The sequence below is a fragment of the Platichthys flesus genome, chromosome 6 (assembly GCF_949316205.1).
Source record: "Platichthys flesus chromosome 6, fPlaFle2.1, whole genome shotgun sequence".
NCBI classification, from domain to species: domain Eukaryota; kingdom Metazoa; phylum Chordata; class Actinopteri; order Pleuronectiformes; family Pleuronectidae; genus Platichthys; species Platichthys flesus.
This window is the reverse complement of record NC_084950.1, coordinates 20618903-20634813: the sequence shown is the minus strand read 5'-3', so window position 1 is coordinate 20634813 and position 15911 is coordinate 20618903.

Sequence of the window (15911 nt, the reverse complement as noted above, 5' to 3'; positions counted from 1 at the left end):
ATATATCAGTAACTGGAAACAAAGTACTTAACATTTCTAACTACCCATATCTGAATTTTGGGATGATCAGAATTAGAACAGATACATTTTTTTTAATAAATAAATGATAAAGCCATTGCAGTGAGAAAAACATGACAGATCGGTCAAAGTGCGCCCCCTTGTGGCTGGCTATAGTAGCTACAGGTTATAAGTTCCGCATCCTTCATAAAAGTGACACTAAAAACTCAAAGTACACTTCAGATAAAGTTTCTCCAAACGTGTTTGTTATTTTATGTAGTTAATATCCCGATAATCCATGTCCAAGAGTCAATTTCCCCGGATAAGATTTATTCGTTATTTGCCTCTATAAACACACTCTGACCTCCTAAAGCTTTTATTTTGTTACTTCCTGTTACCGGCATTTGAATTTGCAAATTAGTTAAATATTTAGTTTCACCCGAAACATTTAGATTTAAAATTTAGATTTAACATTTAGATTTAACATTTAGATTTAGATTCAGATTCAGATTTAACATTTAGATTTAGAATTAACATTTAGATTTAACGTTTAGATTTAACATTTAGATTTAAATTTAAATTTAACATTTAGATTTAGATTTAACATTTAGTTTTAGATTTAGGTTAAACATTTAGATTTAAATTTAACATTTAGATTTAGATTTATATTTAGATTTAGAGTTTTGTTTCAACATTGACCATTTAAGTGTAACATTAAACATTTGGATTTAAATATTAAAAAAATATCTCTAAGTTGACAAATGTTGTTGTAAATGTGCAAAAAGTCACTCTCAAAAATTCACAAAAGTTTTTTAAACATAGTTTGAAGCTAATTGTGACAAAATGTTGCTGTTATTTTCAGCGTGAGCTGCTTTACAAACGGCACCCCATAGTGGACACTATGAGTATTAGGTCATGCCTTTTGGTCTCACGAATGCTCCTGCCGTTTTCCAGGCAATGATAAATGACGTGTTAAGAGACTTTCTTGACCTTTTCGTGTATGTTTATTTGGATGACAAACTTATCTACTCCTCAGACCTGAAGAAACACCAAGACCATGTAACTCAGGTAATGAAAAGACTGCTAGAAAATAAACTATATGTCAAAGCAGAAAAAAGTGAATTCCATGCCGAAACTGTCTCCTTCCTGACCCTCAATGACAGTTCGTGGTAGAGGTGGACACTTTCAACGAAGGGGTCGGAGCCATCCTCTCCCAGCGGTCAGAGCAGGATGGTAAGGTGCATCCTTGTGCCTTCCTGTCACAGCGGCTATCCAAAGCGGAGCGGAACTACGATGTTGGTAACCGGGAGTTGCTGCCAGTCAAACTCGCGCTGGAGGAGAGGAGACACTGGCTCGAGGGGGCTGAACATCTGTTCATTGTCTGGACTGATCATAAAAATCTAGAATACATCAAGAAAGCCAAAAGACTCAATTCTCGCCAGGCCGGGTGGGTGCTATTTTCTCTCTCATACAGGCCGGGGTCCAAAAACGTCAAGTCAGACGCCCTGTCTCGTCTCTTCGACCCCGAACCTGTTGCCAAGGACCCAGAAACGACCCTCCCACCTACCTGTGTGGTTGGAGCACTGACTTGTCAGATAGAAAATGAGGTTAAGCAGGCTAATGGTGAGTTCTGTTCACCTAGTGGGTGCCTAGAGAATCGCTTGTTTGTCCCTGTTGAATTACGCCCACAGGTGATCCACTGGGCCCAAACCCCGCTGCTTTCTGCCATCCGGGAGTTCGAAGAACGATGTTCGCTATCTCCCGGAGGTTCTGGTGGCCCTCCATGGAACCGGAGGTCCGGGAGTACATAGAGGCTTGTTCGGTCTGCGCCCGAAAAAAGATGTCCTCCGGGTCACGCATGGGTCTCTTGCAGCCACTTCCCATCCCCTCCAGACCGTGGTCCGACATCTCCGTAGACTTCGTCACGGGGCTTCCGGTCTCTCAAGGTAACACCACTGTCTTCACAGTGGTGGCTAGATTCATTGCTCTGCCAAAACTGCCCTCCGCCAAAGAAACGGCGGAGATCATGATGAACAATGTTTTTAAGGTTCACGGATTTCCCAAAGACATTGTCCAGACCGAGGTCCCCAGTTCGTCTCCCGGTTCTGGAGGGAGTTCTGCCAGCTCATCGGATCTAAGGCCAGCCTGACCTCGGGTTACCAACAGGAGGCCAACGGCCAGGCCGAACGCCAAAACCAGCAACTAGAAACCGGCCTCCGGTGTCTGGTCTCTCAGGACTGATTCCCCTAGGGGACAGAGTCAAGAAAACTGCGGACCACAAGAGACGGCCCGCCCCCACCTACCAGCCAGGACAGAGAGTGTGGCTCTCCACCAGGGATCTAAACCTTAAAGTCCCTTCCAAGAAGCTGGCGCCGCGGTTCTTGGGTCCGTTCCCCCTCATAAAGCTCATCGGGCCTGCAGCAGTTCGCCCTCGCCTGCCCCGATCCCTCCGTGTTCACCCAACCTTCCATGTAAGCCGGGTCAAGCCCACCAAGGAGAGTCCGATGGTTTCAGCCCCTACCCCTCCGCCAACCCCAGAAGTGTATACAAGGTCAAGCGGTTGCTGGCGGTTCGCAACAGGGGCCGAGGTAAACAGTATCTGGTGGACTGGGTAGGATATGGTCCTGAGGAGAGGCAGTGGGTTCCGTCTCGTCACATTGTCGACTCTACACTCATCACAGACTTCCACAGGGACCACCCTGACCGACCTGGGCCCTAGAGGGGGGGGGGGGGGGGGGGGACTGTCACACCGCTGTGACGTTTGTTTCGTCTTGGGTTTTTTGTCTCGTAAACCTCCTGTTACACTTGCCATGTGTACATTTTACTGATATATCATTTAAGCTCGACTAGAGGGGAGCAAATGTAAAAAATTTCTCACATTACACCGCTCTCCCCTATAATGATGAGACACTGGACTGAAATACAATCAATACATTTTATTGCACACAGTAACAGACAAAAATTATTCAGAGCATAACATCTTTATAATATATTAAAAGTATTAAAATGTAGTAAAAATATTAAAAAGTATAAAAAATGCAAACCATTAACTGCATAAAAAAGTAGTAAAGAGTATTGAAACATTTGTTCAATATGTATAGAAAAACAACAATAAATTAGTAGCACTTGTGGGCCCGTGCTACGACGATCGATGACCAAGCGCACATCTCTGCGTTGCATGCGTTTTGCGCATTGTGGCAAGATAAACGCTTCACTTCCTGCGTCCGTCACGCGATGTAGATTCTTGTCTACTTATTGCTCATTACGGTCCACGCTATCAATTGCACATCACACTGTGAACATTTTATCTAAATCGAGTGATAGTTTTAAAACAAAGCTTACTTCCTGTTTCCAATAGGTGGCGCCATCACTATTGTTACATACAGATATACAGATCTGTTCAAGTAGGTGCTCTGATGTAGCGTGAGCAATTTTGTGTCAATTGGACAATGTTACCACAACTTAATTTTCACACTGATCAGTAGGTGGCACTATGACCCTGAACTAATATAAATATATGGATGTGTTTAGGTCAGAATTGTGATCATAGGTCAGTAGTTTGGAGCCAGTCGGATAATGCGGGGTGGATTTAGAAAGTACTTGCTGTTTCATGGCGAATCAGTAGGTGGCGCTATGACAATAAGGAAATATTGAAACAAAGAGCTGTTCAGGCTTGGACTCTGATCATGTTACAAAAGTTTGGTAGTGACAGGACAATGAACACTGGAGATATGACAACATTGTGTCCTGTGACGAAGGATGATCCTTCGACGCACATCAATGTTTACACAGTTTGAGGAAATGTCACAATTCTGACCATGATCCAATGACTTGACATAGTTGTTTTGAGCTGTATATTTGAAAGCAGCCAGGAGCAGTTCATCAAAATATAAAACATGTCACTTCCTGTAGCCACCACAGGGCGCTGTGATTTCAAGTCATTATTTCTGTGTAGATGTCATCAGGCAGGGTCTCTTGTCTTACATGTCTAGTTTGGTCTAGATTGGACCATGTATGTTCGAGATACAGAAGCTTGTGTTTTTATGGCGTGTAATCAAACTTTGAAGCCACGCCAAGGATACACGGTCTGACGATAAATAATTTTTTTAATCAGTTTTTATCTCCATCTTGTTGTGATGACACTCATCTTAATTTGAAGTTGATCTGATGAAAGCCGTCGGACAAGTACTTCAAAGTAAAATGTGGAATGTGGCCAAAATGGCCACTAAATGGAAAATGGCGGGCCTCCTGTAGCGTTTTTCATAATGCCCCTTAGGACTTTTTTTTATGACTGGTCACGATACACCTATATTCAGATTTTCGCAAAGTTTTGTATGAAGTTCAGCATGTTAAATCCCTCAAAAGGCCAATTCAGTTTAATTACAATAATAATAATAATAATAATAATCTTTGGAATTTCAATAGGGCCTCCCATCATTCTGTGCTCGGGCCCTAATAAATAAATCACTATTCAGTCTTCCAATTTCGGACGGAAGCAGCATGTGAGGCATGAAAAGAATTTTCTAATTCTCTTTCTAATTCTTTTCAGCAGCTTTCTCTTTCCGCCCGAGGAAGCTTTGGCTGCAGTGGTGACGTCTGAGGCCCCGTCAGAACTCCAGGAGAGTTCCTCTCTGGTGTCATCATCGATGGTCAACGAGACCGAGGTATCTCTGGGGTTGGTCATCAGGTTAGACCCTTTGGAGACTTCCTCACTGGTGTCATAATCTCCGATGGTCAACGAGACCGAGGTATCTCTGGGGTTGATCATCAGTTCAGACCCTTTGGAGACTTCCTCACTGGTGTCATCATTGCCGATGGTCAACCAGACCGAGGTATCTCTGGGGTTGGTCATCAGTTCAGATCCTGTGGAGAGCTCCTCACTGGTCTTATCATCTCCGATGGTCAACCAGACCGAGGTATCTCTGGGGTTGATCATCAGGTCAGACCCTTTGAAGACTTCCTCACTGGCGTCATCATCTCCGATGGTCAACCAGACTGAGGTATCTCTGGGGTTGATCATCAGTTCAGACCCTTTGGAGACTTCCTCACTGGTGTCATCATCTCCGATGGTCAACCAGACCGAGGTATCTCTGGGGTTGATCATCAGGTCAGACCCTTTGGAGACTTCCTCACTGGTGTCATCATTGCCGATGGTCAACCAGACCGAGGTATCTCTGGGGTTGGTCATCAGTTCAGATCCTGTGAAGAGCTCCTCACTGGTGTAATCATCTCCGATGGTCAACCAGACCGAGGTATCTCTGGGGTTGATCATCAGGTCAGACCCTTTGAAGACTTCCTCACTGGTGTCATCATTGCCCATGGTCAACCAGACCGAGGTATCTCTGGGGTTGGTCATCAGTTCAGATCCTGTGGAGAGCTCCTCACTGGTGTAATCATCTCCGATGGTCAACCAGACCGAGGTGTCTCTGGGGTTGATCATCATTTCAGACCCTTTGAAGACTTCCTCACTGGCGTCATCATCTCCGATGGTCAACCAGACCGAGGTATCTCTGGGGATGATCATTATTTCTGACCCTGTGGAGAGTTCCTCACTGGCGTCATCATCTCCGACGGTCAACCAGACCGAGGTATCTCTGGGGATGATCATCATTTCAGACCCTTTGGAGACTTCCTCACTGGTGTCATCATCGCCGATTGTCAACCAGACCGAGGTATCTCTGGGGTTGATCATCAGGTCAGACCCTTTGAAGACTTCTTCACTGGTGTCATCCTCTCTGATGGTCAACCACACCGAGGTATCTCTGTGGTTGATCATCAGGTCAGACCCTTTGGAGACTTCCTCACTGGTGTCATCATCGCCGATTGTCAACCAGACCGAGGTATCTCTGGGGTTGATCATCAGGTCAGACCCTTTGGAGACTTCCTCACTGGTGTCATCATCTCGGATGGTCAACCAGACCGAGGTATCTCTTGGGTTGATTATCAGGTTAGACCCTATGGAGAGTTCCTCACTGGTGTTGAAGGTGGGCGAGCAGGTGGTGTCTGGGGACACTATTGTCATTTCAGAACACCAGGACAGTTCTCTGGTCGCACTTGGGGAGTCTAGAGCTTCCACAGAATCCAAGGAGTCTTGGTCCATGGAGCCAGTGTAGCCGCTGTCTGAGGTTGAACAGTGGACACTGTCCTCAGTGGAGCAGACACTCATTGCTTCTTGGGAGGCGGTCCAACTGGATGAAGGAAGACAATCGATTAGTAAATCATTCACAGTCAATTAATTCAAACCATCGGTCCATCCGACCTGTGTTTAGTTAGAATGTGAAAGGACATGTGGGCACTTACTACTCTCTGCTGTGCACATTCTCCCTCAGGTGGCTCATGGAGATGAAGGAAAGCTTCAGAGCTTGACGAGGAGAGATCCTCTTATCCCCGTCAAGATGCAGGAGCCCCTCCAAAAGAGAAACAAAGGCCATGCGGTCTTCCATCTCAGCCGCCCCCAATTTTGGATGGATCTGGATTTGAAAACAGTTTTCAGGTCAGATGATCCAGCTCCCGATTGACAGATAAATAACTGGTGCAGATCCAGTCTTTACTTGTTCATTACATGAGTGAGTACTCACATGAATCAGGCCGTTCAGGGAGTTCAGCTGCCGGATGAAGCTCTCCTTTTCCTCTGTTTGCACGTAATTAAAATCAGTGAATTCGTCTGCAGTCTGAAAGAACAAAAATAAATAAAGATGAGAACAGGGCAGTATGATTTAAACATGCTCCATTATAATTCTCAAACATACAAGAACATGTTTACTCTACCATCAGTCTCCATGATGGATTGTCTTCACCCTCCTCTTCGATGAAGAACTGCTCACTGTACTTGCCAGCACGGAGCAGGTGGTCCTGCGGCAGGCCCAGCACTGTCACAATGTCCTTCATCTGCAGACAGAATACACATCATGAGAATCACATCCACTTGCATTCTCTATGAATATGAATAAAAAATCCAATTGGTTATGTGATACCATTTGATATTCGCACTGTAAGGAGAACGGGTTTTTAGCCAGGTACAGGAACGCCAGTACGCACCCGACCCCCCACACATCGACAGCCTCGGAGAATGGAAGACCCAGAGAAATCTCTGGAGCCCTGAAAAGGAAAGACATGAGCCACAGATGAAAAATCTGTTGGAACATTTCAGGGCAGAGAAAATAACGTTGTTAAACGTTATTTTGGATGAACTCACCTGTACCCATACGGCTGGATCGTCATCCCCAGCCGGACTTTGGACACCATCATGGCTAAGCCAAAATCAATTAACTTCACCCTTAGTGGCTGATCCTTCATGTTCACGAACATAACATTGTCTGGTTTTATGTCCGTGTGCAAGACCCCGAGACCCTTCAGGGCATCTAAGGCCACCAAGAGCTGCAGGGACACAAAGAATACACAACATTTACAATTATTTATTCCATGTGCTATTGTTGGGTGTTCAGTTTAGGTTTCGGGGATCTCTCTAACAGAAGAGTGTTGGTTTCATTATGCTTTGATCGTGCTACATACCTGCTTGGCAACTGGGCGGATCTCATGAAGAGGATGGCGCTCCCACTCTCGCTGCTTTAGCAGGTCATAGAGACTTATGTCCAGCCGCTCAAACACCAAACAGGTCTGGTCCAGGTGCTGGAATACTTCATGGAACTTGACCATGTTGTTCAGATCAGCATCCAGATCACTGATGACTCTCAGCATGGTTACCTGAAGAGAGAAGAGGAGACGTGATAAGACAACACTATCAACAGTTTGTGAGCAGCTACATGTTCTGATGGAGCAGACAACAACTGAGCACAGGAATATAAACAAAGACTTCATTCTCCTGCCTCATGCTCAGCGTCCCGGGCGGATCCGGTGTCCTTCATGATTTTCAAAGCCACCATCTTTTTGGTCCTGAGGTTCATGGACGAGACGATTGTTCCAAAGCCGCCTTCCCCTAGAAAGTCTTGGAGCAGATAGGAGGAAGAGCTGCTGTGGATTGTCAGGCAGTCCTGAGCATCAGGTGCTGTCAGTGAAACTGTGGAGAGAGATGGTGAAGACAGAATATGTGACGTGGGTGCTTTCAGTGTGAGAGATTCATTCAGACAACACTATATGAAATAACGCACAATAGCAGTCTTTGCATCTCCCTGGTTGTCATTTGAAGACCATGTGAAGACTAAAAATTTGACCGACATTGCGTTGATTTCCTTATGACTTTTGAAGTCAGTGCAGAAAGTGACAAACAAGCTGCTGTTGTGTGTCACTTTACATTTAAAGGGATAATTCAGCCAAATGGAAAAGTGGGTGAAGTGTGTCAGTCCACTAAACACTTCAAGAGTTTCAGGGGTAAACACTGTAGCAGCCAAATCAAAAACACTTGAACTAACTGGTGATCGATTTTCAAACGTAAACAAACGACCCCCTAGTGAGCCCCGACATTCAGATAACATTAGAAACATTTACACCAAAGTTTTAGACTAAAAGTCTGCAACCAGAAGTAGCTATGCTAGCAGAAGTAGCCATGCTAGTAGAAGAAGCTATGCTAGCAAAATTAGCCACGCCAACCTGTGTGTAACCAAGGTCACACACAGGTTGCACATTAGAAAAGCTTCTTCTGCTAGCACGGCTGTTTTCAGAGTCTTACCTGAGGCAGCAGAAGAATCTTCTAGAGTTCCCAACAATGACATGATTTCCAGTATGTGCAGTTCAGTAATGAGCAGATGAGAATCAATGTGTAATCCAGAGACTAATTGCTTGTGGGTATCTCTCCAACCACCTAAGGTGAACTGAGTCCTGTCCATCAAAGCTCTCCTATCCATCAAAGCTCTGCCTCTCAAAGGACCTCACAACATGATGTCCTTTGACATCAGAGGACAACATGTGAGAACAGGTTTTTCTTTTTGTAATTCAAATTCGAATCAACTTTATTTGTCCCCGGTGGACAAAACAACCGTATAAATCATTTAAAAACATAAAAAAGCAACTAGTTTGAAATGTTTCAAATAATTCAATTTTAACAGTGTGTGAAAGTGTGTATATACAGTGGTGGTCACAATTATTAGAACACCTTTAGGATCTGACAAAATTAAAAAAAAATTGCCTCCAAAATATGATTTTATTTCATAATGTTCATGAAACATGCAGATGGTAGCTCTGAGCAGAAACAAATAACAGATGTAATGAGTCCTACTGTTTTTATCCACTTTTAACTTTAACATTTGGTATGTCCACCTTTTGCAGCAATTACAGCAGCATATCTCTTTGGCATATTGTCAATACATTTCCTGAGAACTTCAACACTAATTTGATCCCTTGCCTTCTGCAACTCAAGCCAAAGGCTTTCTTTGAATGTACAATAGATCTGTCCAGTTTATTTTCCAATTCGCCCCAAATTTGCTTGATGGGGTTCAGGTCCGGACTTTGTCACACCGTGGTGAGATCTGTCTTGTCTTGGGTTTTTGTCTCGTAACTTCCTGTTTTATTTTGAAATCCTAACTCTCCTCTCGTTTCAGGTCACTTTCCCTTCCTCATGTATCACTGATTCCGGATTGTTTCCACCTGTTCCCTTCACCCTCATGTGCTTATAGTCTGCGTCTCCCCTTTGTCTTGTGCCGAAGTGTTTCGTTCTTGTTCGTGCACCTAAGCCCTTGTCCACAGCCATAGTCGTGTTTTGCCTTGATCTTTGCTACTCCACGTAAGTTGTTTTCTATATCCTCTTTGAGAGTGATTTTTTGTTTGTTAAAGTTTTTCTAGTTTAGCTTCATTTTGTGTTCTTTGGTAATCTGTTCTTCTTCCTCCCTTTTGTAGCGATTTATGTTTAGTGAGTTCTAGTTAGTTTGATAAGCCTCCTGTTTAGGTGAGCCTTTTCTTTTGTCCTTTTTTTCATAGCTTGGGTTTTCCTCCCTCGGGAGCGCTTTTTGTTTTATTACTCAAGCCTTTTGTTTATCATCCTTCGGGAGTGATTTATGTTTACAAACCTTGTTCTTTTCCTAGTGCTTATTTTGAATTTTTTAGGGAGTTTTCTTCCGCGGTTTATTTTTTGCCAGGTCCTAGAAATATTGTGTAAGTGTTTCATAGCCTAGTAAGTTGTCACTCATCATAGAGGATCTGAACGCAATAAAGTGTGCTGTACGTGAAATCCTCTGCATCTGAGTCCTCATTCTAGTCCAGGCCTGACAGACATTGAGGGGGCCAGTCCATCATTTTTAATGTTCCAGCAGATTCCTTCTGTCGCAGGTAGTTCCGGCAATAGTTAGAAGAATGTTTAGGGTCATTGTCCTCTTTGAAAATAAATCCAGGCCCAATAAGACGACTCCTAGATGGTACTCCTTGCCTCACCAGAATGTTGTGGTATACTTTCTTATCCATTGAGCCATCAATTTGCACTAAGTCACCTGTTCCTGAGGCTGAAATGGCACACCACTCCATAATACTACCCCTTCCGTATTTAACTGTTGGCAAGAGACTCTCATTTTTATATCTGTCCCCCACCCTCCGTCTAACATACAGTCTTCGCTTGTCGCCAAAATTTCAAACTTGGACTCATCAGTCCACATCACTTTATACCAATCTTCCTTTGTCCATTTCTTGTGTTCTTTTGCAAATTTCTGGCATTTCACTCTATTGTCTCTCAGTAATGTTTTTTTTGCTGCTATTCTGCCAACAAGTCCTTCTTCTCCCAGTTTCCGTGGCACAGTTCTTGAAGACACTGTTGCACCATCAGTCATTGTGGTGTTGATCTCATCATGCAGTTCTCGTGAGGTCTTTCTTCGATCCTTACAACTGAGAATTTTTAGATGCTTCACTTGTCTGTCAGTTTCTTTTTTCTACCTCTCCCCTTTCGGTTCTGGTGTGAATTGGTGGCGTATTTATATATATATGACCACATATACATGTATGCCTGCAGGACCTGTGGAAACTACTTGTTTTGTGGTTGTCGCAGATTAGTGTGTGTGTGTGTGTGTGTGTGTGTGTGTGTGTGTGTGTGTGTGTGTGTGTGTGTGTGTGTGTGTGTGTGTGTGTGTGTGTGTGTGTGTGTGTGTGTGTGTGTGTGTGTGTGTGTGTGTGTGTGTGTGTGTGTGTGTGTGTGTGTGTGTGTGTGTGTGTGTGTGTGTGTGTGTGTGTGTGTGTGTGTGTGTGTGTGTGTGTGTGTGTGTGTGTGTGTGTGTGTGTGTGTGTGTGTGTGTGTGTGTGTGTGTGTGTGTTCTGGTAATCATCACGCGATGGGGACCGTGACTGTTTACACAGTCACGTCATGGGGACCGGTTGCGCTTTGGGGACCAAAATCCCGGTCCCCATGAGGATAACCCTTTTAAATGACTACTAGAGCTACTCTGAAGGTGCCCGTGAAGTTTTAAGCATTGGCCCATACGACATGTTTTTTGGTGAGTGTGAGTGTGTGAGCATTGCTCATTGGTGGCCCTACTGTTTCTAGTTAGTACTGCACCCACTGCTTCACACACACACATCTTCCAAATATGGTTGGGTGCCACCCACTTCCTTGTCCCCATTAGGAATGATTCAAGCAGCGAGGACATTTTCAGCATCAAGAGGTAGCTATCAACAGTAAAAGAAGATTATTTGCTGGAGAAACTAGCTAAGAAGATAAGAACATGTGCAGAGGAGCAAAAGTAAAGCATAAGGTAAGCACAGTTGTATCTTAAATAATTATAAGCAGTGTTGAATCCTCAAATTGCATGTATTACTTGTACCTAGCTAGCATGATTAATAGCTCTGATTAGCTACAAAGGCTAAGTGTAAGACCTCAAATGTTTTACTGCATTTCTATTACTACTTGCATGCATGATGCATATGTGTAGGAGTTTATGTAAACTGAAGGAGACAATCAAGTTAAGCATTTCTGAGTTTTGAGTCTCATTTTGTTATGATGAACTTAAGATCAATATAAGCCCTGTTATGCTATATTTAGTATGTTTAAGTTAATTAATAGAGAACATTATAGAGCACAGGTTTTGACTATAGTCAGACAATTCAAATTACAGCTGTTCTCATTTTACACAGTACCATTATACAGAATAATTTAAGTCTGACTGTAGCTTCCGCTGAGGGGCTTTAAATTTTAAACAACAGAGGAAGTGTAACCTGGCTGCTTTGGATAACCTCTATTTGGAAGCTGGTTATGAACCGGCCCTTTTAACTTATTTTCTTATTTAACATGGGCAGGTTCATGTGGAAGAGGCAGAGCAGGTTATTAAAGAAACATGGTCAGAGGCATAAATCTGGAATTAAATGATAGAAGATTAAATCTAAAACCTGCAGTTAAGTTAAATTAGCTACAATCACAAATGACAAGTCACTAATATGATAAAATGTCTAGAATAGAAAAGTAGAGCAGTAGGTTATTAACGTCAGGCAAATAAACAGGTAAAAGCTGAGAAATTTTACTGTGAATATTATTTTTTTTGCAGATAGAAAGTTAAAGTGTTTGTACAGCTAAAGCAGGGGAGAGAGAAGTTCTTGTGTGATGAGGTCAATGTAATTGAAAGGTGTACTTGTATTCATAAGGCGGTGGTCTAGTGGCAGAAACTTGGACTGTGGGCAGAGAAGGTCTCTGGTTCGTCTCTGGTTCGACTCCACAGAGAGACAACCAAAGACGAACCTGGATTGATCTGTCCAAAAATCCAAGAGTCTCCCTGCCCTGTCTAGTGCCCCTGAGCAAGGCACCTTACTCCCCCAACATCTGCTCCCCGAGCGCCGTACATGGTCGCTCACTGCTCTGTGTGTCCTGCACCAGATGGGTCAAAAGCAGAGATTAAATTTCCCTTCCTTCATGAGTGTGCCTTTGCATGTCTGTGCATGTGCTTGAGACAAATAAATGCATCTTAATCTTAATCTTAATAATATTGAATAGTCTATGGATAATTCTTTCATGGTTTTCATTTAACCCACTTCTGTTCTGTGTTGCCCTGGTAGATAAGAGAAAAGGTGTCAACACTACCAGTTATTATGTGGGAATAACACCACATTTGTTGAATTTAAATGAAGTTAAAATAGTGAATCATCTATTTCCCGTATATAATCACAACAGAAAATAGCTGCTGCTTTGTTTTCCTTCTTACTTTACTCTCTTTAAGTTGCTTTTAAACATGCACTGCAATCTGGATGATACCAAGAGACTATCCAGATAGGGGCAGTTTGTAAAAACGCAAACGCTCCGGATAATCCAGAGTTTCTTCTGTCACCCCCCCAGTAAAAACTCTGCAGATTGTCCGAATAAGCCATTGAGAAAATACAGTAGGAGATTATCCGGAGGATTCAGAGCCGGCGAGTAGGCAAATTCATAGTGTTTTTAACAGCTCACACACGTGAGACTGGGATAATAAAAATATCTCAGCATGAAAAATCTCCCTGTTGACTCTTTGTTGATAATGAGGACATATTTAAATGCTTGTAACATTGGTGTAAATGCAAAACTAAATACAATTACATTCTTTTGCCATCATCTTTGATGTGCTGTAAAAAAAAATACTATGCTCTCTGATACTGAATTTGTCATCATGTCATGCCTCTGGCTTGCTCTACCAAGGCGCCTCCTCCTGTCTGAATTCTCCTGCTGTGTTCTTTATATGTGAAAGCCAAACTCCTTCATAATTATTCAGACATAATCATCTCTCATTTAAGGTGTTTTCAGGCATGACCTGCAGGTAAAATCTAAAGAATTGGCTTTAGAATTGACCCGGTTTAGCTTTCACACATGCACAAGACAGATATACGGTGCATATATGTTTTTAGATGTGTATAGTTTATGCAACAACGCACAGGAGTATGCATCATCCTGTAGGCAGGAACGTTACTCATGACAGAGAGTGAAGGAGAATGTTTCTGTAGTTGAATTTTGCAAGAAAAACAATCATCATGAGGTTTTAAGCAACAACAACAATTTGTAGTACCACAAAATCTTACTAAGCAAACAAATCAAACAATTATTTTAAAGTAAACTCATTTGTTTTAATCTTTTCCTTCAGAAATGCCACCACGGATCAGCAATTCAACATGATACACATCTGCAAATTAGAGGTCCAGTATATTTATGCAGCAAAAGGTAAGGTGGTATCTGCTGTAAATAATCAATAAATAATTATCATTTAAAATCAAAAGAAAAGCTCCAGAGTACATTTAATAGGGACTAGAATGCTGCAGTGGTCAGTTTTGGTTTGTTTTGTAGTATATATTAGCATAAACTCATTGTCAAGGAATAGAATCAATGGATCCTCCTGTTTTATTGAAAATGTTTTTATTGTTTGCAGGATGTGGTATATTTGCAAAGGGTACAATTTGCAAAGGAGACTTTGTTATATATAGGGGGGAGGTCTAGAGGCGGTAGTCTATCGGCAGAAACTTGGACTATGGGCAGAGAAGGTCTCTGGTTCGTCTCTGGTTCGACTCCACGGAGAAACAACAAAAGATGAACCTGGATTGATCTGTCCAAAAATCCAAGAGTTTCCCTACCCTGCCTAGTGCCCCTGAGCAAGGCACCTTTCTCCCCCAACATCTGCTCCCCGAGCGCCGTACATGGTCGCTCACTGCTCTGTGTATCCTGCACCAGATGGGTCAAAAGCAGAGATTAAATTTCCCTACCTGCATGAGTGTGCCTTTGCATGTCTGTGCATGTGTTTGGGACTAATAAATGCATCTTAATCTGCATCTGCATTTTAAGGATATACTAAGTGATGCAGAATCCCAGAGAGGGAGAGAACTTTACCACCCCTGATGTGCTGCATTCATGTTTGCCTTCAAGTGGACTTAAAAATTCCTAAACTACACTCCATATACTATTTTAAGTTATACTAAGTGGGGCTCTGGTTTTATTGTGATATATTGTGACATTTGTATTTTTTCTTTTTCAATTATCAAGTATTGATGCCTTCAGAGAAGATGGCTCAATTGGGTGACAAGTTAATGATGAACACAGACGTCCTTACTCCAAAATGAAAAAAATTGGTGTTAATGGAGAACCCCACCTTTGTTTATTTGCCCTGGATGACATCAAAGAAGGAGAAGAAATCGCCTATAACTATGGAGCTGAAGACTGCCCATGGCAAACACAGGTATGTAGCACAGAACACAGCAAATACAATGAGTCAAGTATCACAACAAATAGTAGAATGAGAAATATGTGGACCTAATTTGGCTGTATTAATATTGTTATAACCATGTACACGTTACATATACAAAAAATACCAGGATTGCCTATCACAACCTGCATTAGCATAGATGATATTAGGATATTATAGGTTTGTCACTTTAGTGAATGCAAACAATAGCATTGGTTCATTAGAGATCTCAATAATGTTTTTACAATGACATACCCAGCAAAACCTTTTGTCGCTTGTGTTTACATCAAAGACTACTGATGTCGTTGCAGGTTTTTGCGATGACCACTGGTTATGTAACAGCTCTTGGAGGGCTGTCCCAATTAGATGGGGAAGATTTCAACCTCTGTTTCAAGGGGCAAGAATACCCTCGAAAACAAGGGGTAGGGTTAGGGTAATGGGTTTGGGCATAATTAAAAAGCATTGAAATGCTATCACTTTATATGTTAAAGAATCAGGGTCATTTGCCAAATGTATCCAGTCCTGCTTATGACATGGATGTAATCTCAAAACTTTATCTGAATAGAAATATTAGAATATAATATAAGTAAATATTGGGAACGTTTTACTTTTGTTTACAGACGACCAGCATCACTGTTAACACCATGGAGGAGGATGATTCAGATCCTGTCCACTCAGAGAGTCTGATGGCTTGTGCCTTTGGGCCAAAGACCACACCTGAAGAGGTAAATTCATGTCCATCACTGTTTTATCATTATATGATCCCTCTTTGTTCCGATTTTGTGTAGAAACTGTGTGTGAACAATTAGGTAAAACTTGTACACACAAGGAAATGCAATGTTTTGTGTAAAATGTCCC